Source organism: Podarcis vaucheri, assembly GCF_965113315.1.
Source record: "Podarcis vaucheri genome assembly, chromosome: 7".
Classification (NCBI taxonomy): Eukaryota; Metazoa; Chordata; class Lepidosauria; order Squamata; family Lacertidae; genus Podarcis; species Podarcis vaucheri.
Window position 1 is genome coordinate 41,634,391 of NC_138765.1, and position 17,912 is coordinate 41,652,302.

General features: G+C 46.1%; 1 protein-coding gene across 2 annotated transcripts in view; it reads left to right on the forward strand.

Moving 5' to 3' along the window:
- The first annotated feature begins 298 nt into the window (after window positions 1-298).
- ST3GAL2 (ST3 beta-galactoside alpha-2,3-sialyltransferase 2) overlaps window positions 299-17,912 on the forward strand; it is a 33,757-nt gene continuing 16,143 nt past the window's right edge. The window contains exon 1 of one of the 2 annotated variants that reach the window (XM_082233377.1): window positions 299-570. The gene's annotated coding sequence lies outside the window, so the exon portion shown is untranslated. Of the gene's footprint in view, window positions 571-2,339; window positions 2,454-17,912 lie in introns of those variants that run through there. The other variant, XM_082233378.1, reaches the window with a different exon arrangement.

Sequence of the window (17,912 nt, forward strand, 5' to 3'; positions counted from 1 at the left end):
GATGCCCTGAAAGAGCGCGCGCTCCTCCCGGTGCCCTTGCTAGATGCCTCGGGGCAGAGATCTCGGAAAGCGCCGGGGACGCGTCCCGCAGGGCTAGGACTAAGCTACGCAGCGGCGCCCACCGGGTCACAGAGGCAACGGCAGCCCCCTCCCTCCGCTTACCCACCGCCGAGGCGAAGCTGATGAGAGGCCGAAGAGGCGGTCTTTTCTTCCCGCCCGGGGGGCCGAGGCAGCTGGGAGCCCCCCGCCCCTCCGCAGAGTCTCCGCCCCTCCTCCCCTCCCCTCCGACGGCCGGCCTCGCTCCCTCCTTCCGCGCGCAGCTCGGCCGGCGGAGCGGCGCTGAGGATGGGGCGGCGGGGCGCCTGCGGAGGCAGCAGCCAGGAGCCCCGCGGCAGGACAACGACGCTGCCGCTGCTGCTGAGGAGGCCGCTGCCACCGCCTGGTGAAGCGGGACTGAGCTGAGCTGAGCTGGGCCCGGTGTCGCTAGTCCGCCCGCCCGCCCGCTGCCGCTGAATCCCCCCAACGCCCACTATGGATGGGGCCCGCGGCAGCCGCCGGCCGCAGAAGCAGGTAAGGGGCAGGACGACGACAACGAACAGGAGGCCTGCGCGGGGCTGGGCAGCGAGCAGCTCCTTCCGCCGCCTTTGTCTCTCCGGCCCTCTGGGGGAGTGGACCCGGCCCGCAGCGCAGCCCAGTGGGGCGGACCGCCTGCCTGCCGCAGCGTCGCGAGGGGCTGCTGAGCTGTGGCAGAGGCCGAGGGAGGGCCCGGCCGGGGGCTGCTGCTGCTCCCTTCTCCCTTCTCCCGCTCCGCGAGGCAAAGGGGCGCTCGGTTGCCGCCGCGCTTTCAGGGGCTTTCCCCACTCGGGAAGGCGCCGCCGCCTTGGGTTCTGCGCGCTCGGCTGCAGCCCAGAGGAGCTCTGCCTGTGAGGGGTCCCAGGTTCCGACCTGGCTTTGCCGGGATGCCGAGCCGAGCCGGGATCTCTATTCTGGCAGGGGGGCTCTCCAACGCGGAGAGCCGGGTGGCTTGTGCCTCCGGGATCCCTCCAGCTCCTGGCTTGAAAGAGGGGCTGCCTCCGGCGTGTTACTCTTGCCGGCTGCCCCCCACGGAGTCTTCCTCAGCCCCGAAATCGGTAAAGTTCGGTCTGTAACCGGCGTGTTACCTTGCTACGCTGTTCCCTCTGCATTCGGTTGCTTCTGGGCATGTGCAGAGTGGACTGCCTGCCGCAGCTGAGAGCAGTTAGAGGCAGCACCTCTCTCGCTGCCCAAGAGTTTGAAAGGGGGTCGGATTCCTTCCTGAGGGCACTTCAGTGGCAGAGAGTACTGGAGCGGAAGACCCGGGGTCCAGCCCCGGAAGAGCTGCTGCCAGTCCGTGTAGGCAGTACAGGACAAGATGGATCTGACGGCAGCCTTCCCCAACTACCTGCCTTCCAGATGTTTTGGGCTGCGCTTGACCCCAGCATCCTACAGCTGTGCTGGGTGGGAGGAGTTTCAGTCAGAAACATCTGGAGGGCACCAGACTGGGGGTCCACCCTCCCCACCTCATTCTCTGTTCCCAGCACTGGTCAGCCAGGAGTCTCAAAGAGAAGCCCCACAAACAGGACATGATGGCAACATTGCATGCCCCCAGCACCTGCTGCCCAGATGTAGACTGCCTCTGGATGTAGAGGTTGCATTTAACTGTGATGTTAGACAAACCTACAGAGGGAAGGCCTACGTCAGTGGCAATCATTGCCCCTTGAGGTGAGGGGGTGCCCATAAGCTGATGGTTTGTTTTGCGTGACTGAACGGACTTTTATCCTTACTTAACAATCTGACCCTGAGGCCTAGTTTTTAAAAGAGCTCTGACTTCTTAACTGTGTGACTTCCTATGTATCAAATTTTTGCATCTTGATACAGAGCACCACCGAAACCTGTGTTTCAGGTCAGCCTTGTAAATGAGCCCACAAAAGTCTCTAGTCTGCTAAGAGACTGCTAACAGCCTGCCCTAGAGGATTCTCGGCTGTCTAGTAAGCAGACTGGGGGGGGGGAGGGAGGGAGAGATCATTCTGCTGCCCTTGAGCCATTGGGCCAACCCATTTGCTTTCTGTGCTGGTAGCCACAAGGGAATTGACCTTTCTTCACAGCTCAGCACAGAAAGCAAGTGGGCTTGGATCTGCTCCTCCGCTAGCCTGTTGTTGTGTTTCTGTTTTGGCTTCCCTCTCCTCTGTGTCTACAACAAAAAGCAAGCCATGCAGTGATCTCTCTCCCCACCAGCCCACTCACTTGCCAGCATGGAATTCCTTGTTGCCTATAGCGACTAGGCTTGCTATTTAAAGCTGGTTCCGATGGGTTTCTCTCTCCAGCATTTTGCACAGTGAAGACGGATAGAAAGAGTTGACACAGCTTCTCCCTGCAATTTCTGCTCTCCAGCAGCCCTTTGCCATCATGGGCTTGGCTGGCTTCCATTTCCTGAGGTATTTAAATTGGTCTTTATGCCTTTAGGAAATAACACTTCAAATGTCTTCATTTGCTGTTTGCAGTATGCACTTGTCTGCTCAGGGTTTGTGTTCCTTTTTGTTCTCATTCAGGGGCAATATGCTTTGCACTCCCCGCCCCCCATTCTTATGACTTCCATAACCCCAGGCAGAGTTGCAGTTGACTGTCAGTAGATGCAGTAGAATGGCAGCTTGTATATTTTTGAATTTGCACCTTCTTGTATTGCACTATTGCACAAATATTTCATTTCCCCCCCCCAAAGGCTTTGCATAAGTTAGTTAAAGACCAGTTAAAAAGTGAGTGAATGAAGCATATCTAATACATGATAATATTATTAATGTTCAATTAAAACCAACACTGAATTATTTGATGAAGAGGATTTTAAATCAAACGAATATATAGACAAAATGCTTCATTATGCAGTATGCTGAATTCTTGTTCCTCTGTGATACATACTATCTGATCCTCTGCTATAGTTGTTTCAAAAGAACCTCCAAGTTTCTTTAATGGATTTTAATTCTTCCATGTAACATCTCTTTTACAGATCCTTCATTGTTGAGTAATTCTCTCTCCTGAAATTAAATACGACTTGAGTAAGATTTTCTAGATATTCTTTCACTTGCAGACATGTTGAATTTTATCATGTTGTGCTTGCTACTGCTCCCAGAAAGTTTTTCCTGTGCTGTCACTTAACAGTTTCCTGTAGTGCTCCATGATTCAGATTTCCTAAATGGATATTGAGGGAAACCAAGGAAAGGGTTAATGAAATTAGGAGGGTCCAGGGAGAGCGACATGTGGCTGGAGACCTTTAAATTAAAGCTCAGGTTTTTCCAGGATGCCAAATTCTGTGCCAGACAGCAGGTTCTGTGACTGCCCTGGAGCTGCATCGGATAGCACCCAATAAGTTGGTTGGAGTCAAAGCTGTGAGGCAACTGCATCCTAATCTCTGAGCATAGTTCACGTGATGCTTCTGTGATGGATGTGGGCCCAGAACAGAAGTGCTTAGTGAAGGAAACACTTCTGTGCCCATTGCTGCTTTTAAAACAGCACAGTATAAAATATTCTTTTATTGACATATCTGCACTGTTGGCATAGCCTCCCACTTGTTGTGTTTGTGTGGCATGGTGTGCTTTGCAAAGAGTTGGGGGTCCAACCTTGTCGAGTTTCTCAGACTGCAGGTTCAAGGATTGGGCTGGAAGGGTTTTAATGAAAAAATATTAGCACCCAGTTGGCTCCCATCTTAGACTCAGGAGCCAGTTCAGACTTGCAGTTGAAAATAGGCAAGTTGATGAGCACACTTGTTTTAGTTTGTGGGCAATGCAACACACATCATGTTACCAAAACCCCTGAAGTCACTGCATGATAAAATCTGCAAGATCCCAAGCACACAAGCGTACATGGCAGAGTAACAAGCCTGGTGGTTTCTTTTAATTAAAATCCTGGTTGAAACCTACTATTACAAGATGTAAAAGGCAAAGACATTTTAGAGAGTGTGAGAAAAGTTATTGTGTAACACCAAGCTGGCTGTTGCTCCATTAATATACAGTGGTACCTCAGGTTAAGTACTTAATTCGTTCCGGAGGTCCGTACTTAACTTGAAACTGTTCTTAACCTGAAGCACCACTTTAGCTAATGGGGCCTCCTGCTGCTGCCGCGCCGCCGCAGCCCGATTTCTGTTCTCATCCTGAAGCAAAGTTCTTTACCTGAAGCACTATTTCTGGGTTAGCGGAGTCTTTAACCTGAAGCGTCTGTAACCTGAAGCGTATATAACCTGAGGTACCACTGTAGACTGGCAGCCGTGGGGTCTTCTGGAGCCTGCTGTGCTCCTGACGATGCCAAGGGCTGCAAACCAAACCTGCACTGAGGAGGCAGCAGCCAACTTGAGGCTGCTCAGGAATTTTCTGAATTGTCTCTGGATTTTTGTTGTTTCTAGAGCATCTGTGCACACTGCACCTCCTCTTGGATGATGGGGCCTGCCACTTTGACCCATACTTTTGCAACTGCTAAGCTTGACTGCTTTGGTATGCTTCATGTGGGGCTGCCCTTGGTGATGACTTGGGAGATGCGAAATTCTGCAGCCCATCTGTTAAATGTCAGAGGGAAGAAGCAAGGAGCATCTTTTCCTCCTTCAGTTCCAGAGGAGGGGTTGGCACCACAGCTCATTGGCCCAGTTCAAGGTGCTCGTGCTTAAGCTATAAAGATTCCCATGGTCTAGTACACAGATGCCTCTGACACAAGTCATCTCTATTGCTTTCTTTGTTTACCCAACCAGATCCTGCTTCATTAGAGCATCTGTTGCTAGGACGGCACTCTCTCCCTCTGGAGCTGAGGATTTGTTCTTCTTATACCGTAATTTGAAAGGACTGTCACAACTTTTCCTTGCCTGCTTCTAGCACAGCCTATCCCAGTCTGGTGCCCTCTGTATCCTTTGGACTACAACTCCCATCAGTTCTCACCAGCACAGGTGTATGATGCTGGGGCGGATGGCAGTTGTGGTCTAAAACATATGGAGGGCACCAGATTGGGGAAGGCTGCTCTAGGATTTCTCCTTGGGAGTTTTCTTCTGAATGGCTGAGAACATCTTCTAGCTAAGGGTTTTTTTAAAAAAAATTGTGGTTCATCAGTTGTTTGCAGTTGCCTTGAACCCATGTCAGAAAAGCAGCAAATACATATTTTTAAATAAGCAATTTAAACCATTCGTGGATGGCTAAGTTCGTAGATCCAGCCCCAAGGCAGTTTCACAGGCTAGCTGAGGTGCAGTAAAAGTTTTCCCAGGGTTCTTACCTGAGAGGAGAAAAGAAAACAGTTCAAAGTTTTTCCTCACTTTAATTGCCTCTTTATTTTCTATGTGACATCTAAATTGCAAATCTTACATCTGCATGGAGTGCAAGGGAGCCAACAACAGAAGTGCAAAATGTACTTCTGGCCTTTGGATCGTGGCCTGCAAAACCAGAGGTCAGGTTCTCGAGAAGACAGTTGATGGCCAAATTCGTATTTGGTCTTTTCAGTAGCTGTTGCAGTTAAGAGGCCTCCTTGCTCTTTGTATGTGTGTGAGAGACAATGCTTCTAGGGGTACTGATGGACAAGTGTGCGATCTGCATTGCACTCAGATCTGTTTATGTGCAGTGCTTTTGTAGAGAGCTGGATGGCACAAGAGCCATCTTAGTGCAACACGAAGTCATCGTTTTTTAGCCGCAGATTCTTGCGGGGGTCGTTAGGTCTGACTGTATAGGTGCCTCCCCACTCCCTTTTCTAGATCTGTGTGCCAGAGCTCCAGAGGAGAGGACAATGAAAACGTTAAAGGCTCACGCTGGACAGCGGCAGCCACACATTCCACCTGCATAAATTACAGTGGTACCTCGGGTTACATATGCTTCAGGTTACAGACTCCGCTAACCCAGAAATAGTACCTCTGGTTAAGAACTTTGCTTCAGGATGAGAACAGAAATTGTGCTCTGGCGGTGCGGCAGCAGCAGCAGGCCCCATTAGCTAAAGTGGTGCTTCAGATTAAGAACAGTTTCAGGTTAAGGACAGACCTCCAGAACGAATTAAGTACTTAACCCGAGGTACCACTGTACTTTAAACTGTGCAATTGAATCTCTGTTCTGTGATGCCCAGTGTGATATAGTGAGCAGTTAATTATAATTGCAACAGTTAAACTTGAAGGATAATCCAGTTGGACACTTCAACTCACTTAACAACAACAACAACACCAACAACACCATTATTATTATTATTATTATTATTATTATTATTATTATTATCATCATTATCATCATCATCATCATCATCTAAAATGAGCTGGAGAAATCTATACTCAGGCAGTGTTACTATGTATGGCCCAGATTTCTGAAACTTCTCAATATGTATGAAAATCCCCAGGCACTCACTCTCTGTCCAGAAACCTTTTAAAAGGGTTTCATTATTGGTTTCATTGGCCCACACAGACTTAAGAGGAGGAGGAGCCCTTTCAAGAGCACAGAGAACTGAGGAATGAGGGGGGCACATGGGAAAGGTTCCTGCCCATTTAGCAGCCACTTTCCTTCAGGTACTGTGAGGTTTGCGGTTTTGCTATTCATGCAGTCTCATGATTTTCCTGTGGATAGAGCGTAGGCTCTTGGCTCTGTTTGGCTGCCACCGCCACTGCCTCCTGCTTCTGTGAGCAGCCAAGCCTTGTTCATCTACACAGGAGGATGTGGAGTAAGCCTGAATCATGTGGTCAGCCTGCAAAAGTGACTTCATTGGAAAGTTTAAATACCAACGGTTACTTCAAACCCCTTACTTGCATTGTAACTCCTGCCCCCAGTCAGAGAGTGTTTTAAGTAAAGAGGGAGCTGAAAACATTACCAGAGTGCAATCCTCTCTTAGATTGACTCTCTTCCAATTCTAAAGCGACTTGGTGTGTGAAGTTTCTTCTGGCCAGCACCACATCTCAATCTGTTTGCCGGTCCCCACTCACTCAGTGTAGGAACTCCATGCAAATGAAATGTCAGGGTTTGTTTCAGCATAAGCTTTATTTAAGTTGTAAACCACCCTGTGATCTGCAGATAAAGGGCAGTATACAAAAAATAAAATAAAAAAAAATTACTCATAATCCTAATAATACATTTTATTCTATAGCCCACTCTTTCTCTATGAAGCTGAAGGTGAAGAACCTGCTTCCTCCATCTCTTCCATTTTATCGTTGTGCCAATCTGCATATTGTATCGCATCCTATAAGAAGAGCCCTGCAGCTGGATTTGACCAGAGGTCCTTCAAGGTCAGCCTCCCATCCCTCTTGGTAGACGCTCTTTCTGACTGCCCCCCCCACTTGCCCTCTCTCTCTCCCTGGGCCAAGGCCTTGCCAAGCTGCCTCGGATTTATCTGTGGTTGGCTCAAATTCCCCCTCAATTGGCAGTTTCCTTTCCACCTGGTGGAGTCCGCAGGCTGATATCCAGCCAATGGAAGGGTTTCAACGGCTCCAGCAGAGCAGCTTCTTGCTGCAGTGCAGCACCATGAAAAGGAGGTGGGGTTCCTCCTCCTCCCAGAAAGTGTGCCAGATGCACACTCAAGTCTAGTGTTGCCTTTCTGCAGCAACTGTTATGAGAAAAAGGAGGAACATCCTCTTAAGTGATGGCACAATGGATTCAGTATGCAGCATGGGCCCTCTGGAGAAGGTGACTGTTTCTGTAGAAACTGTTATAGGCTGCTAACACTCTGTGATCTTCCACCACCCCTTCCCTACCAGACGTCCAAGCTCAGTGCTTATATTGGGGAAACACATGTTTTCGGAATGAAAATTGAAGAAGGGCTTCCCTTTTGGCACCCAGCAAAATCATTTGGCCCGAAAGGAGCCATCCCCTCTGTTCTTGCTGGACAGAAGAAGGAAGTCCAGGGCAGCGAGGCCAGATCATCCAGTCTGCATGAGGGGACAGTTCATTTGCACCTAGTGTCCAGCATATGGAATGAGAGAGAGGGCAAACTGATAATGAAGCAGCAGGCCCAGAATGCATCAGACTGCATTTAAGAGCAAGTTTTAGCTCCCAGGATTCTTCATGAAAGTGATGGAGAAGAGCAGAAAAGTTGCATTGTAAATCACCATAAGCCTGTTCCATGCTGGAGGCTGGATTGAGCCTTCAGGAAGCAAAAGAACAGAGAGTACCCAGTGCAGCTGATTCTGGTCAGCAGCCATCAACAGGACCCCTGCATCCCAGGGCAGGAAATGCCTGTAGTTGGTCTGATAAGGTGGCTGTTTAGAAAGCAGTAAGACCAGGGACGCGGGTGGCGCTGTGGGTAAAAGCCTCAGCGCCTAGGGCTTGCCGATCGAAAGGTCGGCGGTTCGAATCCCCGCGGCGGGGTGCGCTCCCGCTGCTCGGTCCCAGCGCCTGCCAACCTAGCAGTTCGAAAGCACCCCCGGGTGCAAGTAGATAAATAGGTACCGCTTACCAGCGGGAAGGTAAACGGCGTTCCGCGTGCTGCGCTGGCTCGCCAGATGCAGCTTTGTCACGATGGCCACGTGACCCGGAAGTGTCTCCGGACAGCGCTGGCCCCCGGCCTCTTGAGTGAGATGGGCGCACAAACCCCAGAGTCTGTCAAGACTGGCCCGTTCGGGCAGGGGTACCTTTACCTTGACCTTTAAGACCAGGCCCAATTTTTGCTTTTCCTTTTTTGGGGGCCACTTCCTTTCTTAGCCTCTTTTCTTTTGCTGCAGCTCTCACCTGAATGGAGGGTGACCCTGAGTGCATCTCTCTTGACAACAGGCTCAGACTCTGGGCTCATCTACACCTCCATTTGCCCCACTGCTTTCCCCCAGGAAAACACATGGTTTAGTGCTGAATCAGAACAATGGATGCATTCTTCTTGAAGCTGTCAAGCTGTGAAAATCATGTCCACTGTCCCCCTAGAAGGTCCAAAACCATTTTGGGATTCAGGAAGGGTAGCTTTGGATATTGTCAGGAGATGGTTTGTTAAGATACTTGCAAGAATTTTGCCGGCTGCAGCTTAATAATCAAGATGCCTCGATAGTTTCCGCAATCCGTTCTATCACCTTTTTAAAAAAAGAGATTGATAATTTTGGTGTGCCTAAAGTCTGCTGGGATCTCCTCTCCCTCCCAGATTTTTATGATGAGCTTGCGAAGTTGTGTAAGCACAATTCTGTCCACTTTGAAGACTATGGCAGGTATCCCATCAGGTCCACTGGCTTTGTTGTTTTTCATTTGTTTAATGGTTTTGGAGATACCGCAAGCTCATCTCTAATTTGTTTTTGAGAATTTGTGAGAGGACCTCAGCAGCTACAGGGGAGTTGCAGCTAAGGAGATGCTGGCAATGTTCTTTACAGTGCAGTGCAATAGCTTCATTATCTTTTAGAAGTGTGGTACTGTCTGTTGAGAGTAGGGGGCCTATGCCATGATTTATTGACCCATAGAAGGTCTTTGTGGTCTTAAAGAAACTCTGTGCATCATGAGTGTCAGCTAAGTACTGGATCTCTTGAGCTTTTTTTTTTTTTAATCCACCTCCTGTTCTTTAGTTCTCTGGTTCTTCATTGAACCTCAGCATTAGCGTTGGCATAGGGTTTTTTTCTTAGTGGCACAGTTTCTATCTCTTTGCCAGATTTGAAAGGCCTTCCTTTTCTTGTCAATAATGTGGTCAATCTCACTGTCACTCTCATCAAACCAGTTTCTTGGTTTGGTATCCAATAGTTTGTTCACAGGCTGCAATAATGGATTTTTTAGCTTGGTCCAGTGTTCCTTGATGTTATCGGGGATCTTCCTCAATATCAAAGTAGTTTCCTGGATCTTCCTCCGTTCTCCGTCTGCTCCACTGAAAATAAGTATTTGTAAACAAACACAACACCTGTACAAAACATGCAAAAGGGATTCAGCTAATCTTAGAATGTTGTTTAACATGCTCTGTAGAATCAGGAGTTAGTTTTGGAAGTATCAAAAGAAATGTGGTTATACTATGTGCTATGTAAGGAGTTTCCCGAAAGACAGATTGCTGATGGGGGGGAGAGAGGTTCTGCATCCTGCTATTTATGCATGAGACAGATTGGAACCATTATTATTATTTAATTGTCTTGCTTGTGGAATCATCATGTTAATTTGGTTTTTCAGCTGACGCACCCTGCCAAAGTTGTAAGGTCCAGCTTTGCATTGCGTAGCCCAAGGCACTTTTCCAGTACTTAGGCATCTCCACTTTCACTGCTGTTAGCACCAAGTCTTTTGTAAATAGAGAATGTTGTTGATAGCAGATTGGGGTAATAAAATAAGAGTTGGAAGGGGCCTTGAAGGCCCTCTTGCCCTACCCCATGCTGTTTGCCAGATCTGCAATGCAGGATCCAGGTGAAGGCTCCCTGGCAGGTGGCCCAGCCAGCCACAGCCAGCCTGTTCCCCTATTGAAAAATAGCTTTTCCCATTAGCATAGCTGAAACCTGCTTCCATGCAATTTCTGCCACTTGGTTCTAGGCAGCTCTCATGGGATCCCCACTCCCATTGGAAACCCCTCTTTGCCAGGCTAACCATAGCCCAGCTCTTTCCACTGTTCCTCAGAGGGGTCCCTGGCCACCATCCTGGTCTTCCTCTTCTGGGCACACTCTATTTGGCCAACGCCCTCTTTAAAAAAATTCATTTCAAGTTTTTCTTTTTGATGTTTTATACAGGTAACCCTTTGGGTGATGGGCGGGTGGATAAAAAAAAATGTTGAGGAGGGTGTGCACAGTCACTTGACGTGACTTCCAGAGTGTCCTTCATACAGCCTGAAGGAAACATGTCCATACATATATGAGATTGATACACCTGAGACCTTTCCATCTTGTCTTAATTTGTGGAAAGCTGCTTCCTCATATACACCACAGTCAAGTCACATCCTCCAGCCATTGCACTATTGAACTGGGCAGAGGGTGGCTGTTCTTTCCAGTCCTGGAATAAGAGCTGGTTAGCCACCATGACTGTACGTAGGAGCCAGTCACATTCTCCATCAGTCATTGCTATCTTCTTTTTAAAAGAACCCCAATATATGAATCAGGCTTCAGACTGTTACAAAAGAAATAGCATTAAAGAATTTTCTCCTGAGTACTAAAACTGGATGGACTGCACAGTCCTTCCATGTAAAAATCCATTGTGGTGATCACAAGCGTTCTCCATTACTGCAATATACTTTGTGGGAGTGGGGTGGCTAATATTGTTAAACAACTGGGAGTAAAAAAGCATTGCCTGAATCCTTCTGCCCACCTTCAATCTAGATCTAGAGGACTTGATGCCCTTTAACAAACTCCCACCGCAGAGAAAACTGGCATGTTGAGGCATGCCCTGCCATGCTAGCTTTTGTATATGCATGGCGGCTGTGTTGTGGTTTTGGTCTCTTTGCCAGTACTGCAGAACCAACTTCAAGAAGGTGCTGCCTATCTGAGCCGTTTAAATATTCATAATCCATAGCCAGATGTGGTTAGTGGCAGCGGCATACATAGCTTTTGAGGTGCAGTGAGTGGGTGGGGAGAGATGCTTCAAGTGAGTTTTCTTGCCCCAAGTCCCCCTTTTGTAAGCCGCTCTGGGGATTTTGCTGAGGGGTGGGAAGTGCAAATCCCTAACTGCTTCCAGCTGTGCCAGAGCTGCTTTTGCAGCAAATCTCTCTCCCATTGCAGGGATTACCCTGGATTCCTCCAGCTGCTGTTTTAAGAAGGAGCCCATAGAGAGAAGAGCTTGTTTGCCTCTTGGCAGATAATGTAAGGGGAGGGGCTAAATCCAGGCAGGAGGAGGGAGAGGGTGTCATCGATACAAGCTGGAGCAATTGATGGCTGTTGGGTGGGCATCAGAGTGACCTGCTGGAGGAAGAGGTGGAAGAGGAGGAGGAGGAAGGAAGACAGGAGGACATGAGATGCTGAGTAGAGGAGACTGAGAGTTGTCCTCTTCAGTCTTGAAATACAAAATGTGCTGGTGAAGGGGAGCCCTTGAAGAGTCATCACAGGTCAGTGGGAAACAGCAAAAACCTAACACCTCTGAGCCAGGAGAGGAGAGCATTTTCATGTTAAGGACTGCATTTCTTTGGGTGGCACATGTAAACTATTATGGGCCAGATCCTGGACCATACTTTCTCTTGCTCTTTTTCTGCATACATTCCAATTCTTTCCTGTTGTGGAGCTAAATCATTGAGCTTATTTTTGCCTTTTGGCCATGCCTTGTTAAGCTATTCAGTTAGTGAGTTGCTTGACCAGCTTGACATCCTTTAGGATTCAGGTCACTTTCCAGGCGCTGCAGCAGTTAAATCTCTGGGTGGGGGAGGGGATCCATTTCGCCTATTGCACGTGTAGGTAAATGTGTGCTGGCTCCACACGGAAACTGGAGGTGCTTTTTGCCAGTTCGTCTGCTGAATTGGTTGATAAACCTCCTGATTCTAGAGCATAATGGTTGACTCGCAGGTCCTTAAGAAGTAAAACAACCTTGCCTTTAAATACATTACAGGCAGGGTTGTATTGGAAAGAATAAAGGGAGCATACGGCTTTGTGGGGCAGGGAAGCTTCCCCCAGCCTGGTGCCCTCTTGATATTTTGGACTGCAACTCCAAAGAAGGGATTGTGAGGCGCTCCAGATGGAGAATGAGCAGCAAAGTGGCAAGTGCAGTTCGGTGTAACAACTGTGAAGTGATGCACGTTGGGGCAAAAAGATATTGATTTCACAGCTACGCTCCCAGGGTGGTGACTGACCAGGAATGAAACCTTGGGGTCACAGTACATAACTCAATGAAGATGTCACCCCAGTGTACACCATTTGTGGAAAAGGAATATTCTATGCTAGGGATCATTAAATTAAACTGCCAATATCACCATGCCACTGCAGTATACAAATCTATGGTGTGATCGCAATTGGAATGCTGTATCCAGTTCTGGTTGTTTCACCTCAAAAAGGATATTGTAGGGTTGAAAAAAGGTTCAGCAAAGGGAAACCAAAATGATCAAGAGGATGGGAGTGACTCCCCTATGAAGAAATGTTTCAGCATTTGAGTCATTTTAGTTTTAGAGAAAAGGTGATTAAGAAGCAACATGATGACAGTTTATAAAATTACTCATGGCTTGGAGAAAGCAGATAGATCTAAGTTTTTCTCCCTCTTTCATAACACTAGGACTAGGTTGGAAGTCGACCAGGTTACTCATATTAGTTTTATTGTACCTAGAATATTTTTGTATATTTTTAATTGATATGTATTAATTATTTTAAGCAGTCTTGGAAATTTTATTGACAGGTGAAGTATAAATTCCTATAAAAATAAACAAATAATTGTGTTTTTTTCTACCTATTCTGAGGCATGCAATGGTATTTTGGTAGCCAAGATTTCTTGCCAAACTAAAATATATCGATTTCATTGACTATTTCAGATAACAAGGTAATCCTAGGATCCGTTCCTATTAGGTATCAAAGTATCTTAGCAGAATTTACAAAACATATTGCTGTCACTTCCATATATTGCTGTCACTTCCACCTCCCCCACCCCACCCCACCCCAGGTATGTATGAAGCTATTTAGCAAATTTGTGTGTTTGGACTTTCTTAAGAGTGAAGGCATAACTAACCTTTGTTCATTGAACCTGAGTGCCCAGGTCATTCTTATTGCTTAAGAACTTTAGGAGTGCCCCGCTGAATCAGGCCAAAGTGATGGGTTCTTAGCATGAATCCCAGGAAATGGCAAGTTCCAAGCAGTCCTGACCAATCATTTGTTTTCCATGAAATACCTCAGTTTCTCAGCTAGTAATTTTACCACCTGTAGCCAGGACTCTCCTTCACTGGAGGCTTTTAAGTGGAGGTTGGATGGCCATCTATAATGGGTGCTTTAGTTGAGATTCCTGCATTGCAGGGGGCTGGACTAGATGACTCTCAGAGGTCCCTTAAAACTCTACAGTACTATGAATTGTGTCTCAGTCTTAAAGCTAACTTTAAGATCTACCAAGACTAGCATCTAGCATTCTGTAAATGTATGATAACCTTTGTAGCTATGAGCCGTTTACTGTAGGAACTGCTATCATCGACAGGCACGCTGTGGTTAATGTTAGCTTATTGTTCGTTTGAAACAGGCAACTTCAAAACTGCACAGCTGGAGGAGGGATAAGGAGGAGAGAGAGGCTGCAGGGCTCAAGCAGCCCTTGCGTGTGTAGCCCTTAACTTGGATGGCTGAGGTTTTTGTCTGCATGAGGACAGGGCTTTTTCATGGAATGTACTCGGCAGTTACCAAATCGGGAGTTTTTCATCAGACATACAATAAAAACAAGACAAAACACATAAACAACCTTTGCAACAATTCCAACAAATCACAAAGGGCACACATTTTGTATAAAGGTCATTTGTTAATCTGAGGAAGGCAGGCGAGGTGAAGAATCTTTAATATCAGAGGTCGCAGGAATGTCTGGGAAGCAAGGCAGCTGGTTTGCAGTTGAAGTCCGGAGTGAACAATAGGAGACCTTTGGTTCTCCTCTCAGAATCTTTTGACTTTGAGACCTGAGTGCATCCTGAAGCTGTCACTTTTATGCCACTGAATATCATTCAAGCAATTAATTGTACTATAAAATAATTTGCATATACAGTGGTACCTTGGTTTAAGAACAGTCCGGTTTAAGAACGATTTGGTTTACAAACTCCACAAAACCAGAAATAGTGTCTTGGTTTGAGCACTTTACCTCGGTCTAAGAATGGAATCCAAACGGTGGAAGGGCACCAGCGGCGGGAGGCCTCACTAGGGAAAGCGTGCCTTGGTTTAAGAATGGTTTAGGTTTAAGAATGGACTTCCAGAACAGATTAAGTTTGTAAACCAAGGTACCTCCCTCTCTTTTTAAAAAAATAATATTTATTAGAAGTTTAAGAATTACAGGAAAAAAGAAGAAAAGAAAACAACAAAAAATTTGATAAGACATACATTACAATACATAAAAAAGCATAAAAAACAATACAGCAATACAGCAAAAAACCACACAATAACATTAAAACACACATCCAATGTTCCATATCTTTATCTTTCATTTACTTGTTTCATCGACCTCCTCACACCTCCCTTTTTGTATTCTAATTTAATTAATTGTTTCAGCAAATTCTTTCCATCTTTCTCAATTTTTGTTATATAATTTATCTTAACGGTCTAACCTATTAATTAACTCAGCAAATCCTTTCCATCTTTCACTATATTCTGTCATTCAATTTAACTTAATTTATTTTAACCTTATCTTACCATAAAAAACCTTAAAACTTAAAACTTAATACTTATTTGTACATGACTCCTTATATCATTTCTACTAAAGCCAAATAGTTTCATTCCAACATTTTTCCTAATACTCGTTAATTTTACACTAATTCTCAAAATAATTTTTTAAAAACTTTCTTCCAATCATCATCCAACGTCTCTTCTTCCTGGTCTTGGGTTTTGTCAGTCCTTCTTGTCCATTCCATCTAGTCCATCAACCTGGTGATCTTATGTCCGAGGCTCTTAAGTCTTTTCCATGTCCCTTCTGCAGATCTTCTTCTTGTTTATACCTGCACTTTACTCTCAGGGTAACTCCAATCCAAAAATATCTCTATCTCCCCTCAGCAGATCAGCCCATTCCCCACAGTCCCATTCCCCACAGTCAACACTGTAATCCAGAAAGTATTTAAGAGCATGTTTCAAAGTCCCTCCAAAATTAAGAGCCCTCACAACTCCAGACCCCCCCTGGTCCACTCCAGATTCAAACTTCAAGAACAGCGGCTTATGCTCCTGCAAGGCCTTGAGTCTCTCCATTTGTGTTACTTGAGGTTCAACAGCAACCTCCTCCATTATCTTCTGCACTTGCACTTGCCCTGTCAAAACAGGTTCCTGGGTTGGTTCCTGAATGGTTTCTATATGGGTATTCGCCGTTTGTCCAAAGTTTTTGACTGCAACAGTCATCAAATCCATCTTCTCATGCATCTGCTCCAGCAAAGCGCTTGTCTTGCAAAAAGCAAGCACCAAAACTTCTTCTAAACACATTTTTATTCAAGGTCAAGAGTCTGGTCTCACGATCCTAATCTTCACAGCTGTGAAATCCCCAGATCGACTCCAGCAACAATTTAACAAGCTCCCTCTAGAGGAGACAATTTCTATTTGTATCCATCTTTTGAAAGCAGAACCAACAAAAGAAAATTACTTTCATTTTTCAAATATTTTGTTTCTTTTGAATGCAAAAAGCAACATTGGAATCAATTTGTTTCTCTTTTTTAACTATCTGTCAAAAGACGTTCCATTCACAGACAATGAACTTCTCCATAAATTTCTGTCTCTGACACCCCGTTCCCAGGTTTGAGACGGTGGGAATTTATCTTTCTTTACTCTCTGTCCTGCAGGCTTGAACAATCAAAAATTCCCCCCCCCCTTTTCTCCTGCTTCCAAGAGGGGTTTTGGTGGTAATAACTGAAGGAGATTTAGACCTTTATATACGACTTTCCAGACTTTAGCTTGTAAAGTTTTTGCTTCAATCTATTTACAAAAACAGGAGGCGGACTTCCTGTTTAGAACCTTCCCGCTTCCGTGCCAAATTAAAATGTTTCTTAATCCAATTTCCGTTCTACTCACGGGTACTTGTTTAGAGTCCAATTGTTTCCTTGGTTAAAGGCCTTGGTCCAACAAAAGAAAGGGTAAAACCAACCTGTGCTGCAACCACCCTTTTCTGTTGCTTCTAAGTGGGGGACTTGGTTTTTCAATTTAACAAGCAATTCAGAAGGGGCCACAGGTGTGGGGGCTGAGACAGTGTTGTAGATGCTCCTCCACCAGGCTTTTGGTTATGACTCAAGCTGCTCCAATCTCTTTGTATGCCTAGAATTTCAGCTGCCATAATCTCAATCAAGTTGATCTCATAACAGTGGCTGTATTAAAAAATAATGCACCAGGAGCACTCACTGACTTAAGTAAGGGGCAGCTTCATTAGGGATTGATTCTTGTGAAAAGCAACATGCTTGCTGCAGAATGAATAGAGCATTGGTCAGAATAATGGACATACTGTGTGTTTGCATGTAAGTGGGGCAGACAATGAAATGCAGAGGCTCTTGTCCTTCTATTGACAAAGTCGGCCTTGAACTCTTGCCAGTGAATCCTCTCTGTGAGTTTTCTGTTTGAGCCAGAGGAAGACTTCCTTTGTTTTAGGGAAGAAACGAATCTGTGTCTTTTCCTATTGCAGTAAATTAAACAGATTCTTATTAGGAGTCCTCCCCTCCTCCCCTAACAGAGTTGTGGGGCCTCTCAGCATCATATATAACAGCGTGATGATTTGACCCTCTCACTGGTACATTTGTAACATAAATTGGCACCTCACTGGAGGGTGATTTTAGGAGTTAGCATCCTCTTCGGACCTAGAGCTTAAGGACCACTTAGTAATTCTAATTTATGTTTGCTCAAATGAATCGTTCTCAGGTCCCGTCCCCCCCCCTCAAATTTAAGGTGCTGTGTTCTGGAGACTGTTGTGCAATTGGTGATCAGCTGAGTATGGAAATGTCATTGCATCTAACTTCTGGGTTTTTCCACATCTGCCTGGAGAGGTTCTCCCTAGCTATTCTAGGCTGCACCAACAGAAGCACTGTGTCCACATCAAGGGAAGATTCTGCAGAATTCCAAGACGTGATTCTAGGAGAATGACCAAAACCAGCTGGATGTCATGTTGTGGGCCAATGGCTGCTTTTATTTTAGAAGAGCATGTTCCTATCCCTGGGGTTCAGGCCTTACTAGCAAAAGGACATGATGCAAGACAGTGAGAAATGCAAAATTATGCAAGAAAGTGCCCAGAGCTGGGGGTGTGGTTCTTCTACTTTGAAAGGCAGTTCTAACTTGAAGCCTGACGCCCCCAGCCTGCAATACATTTGCACAACAGAGGGGGGTAGGTCCAGGAAAAGGGTTTTTCTTCAGCCTTCTGCGTTAGTTCTAGGAGACCAGTGTGGCAATCTGAGACTTTGACTACAAAGATTTATAGTGGATTTCTATT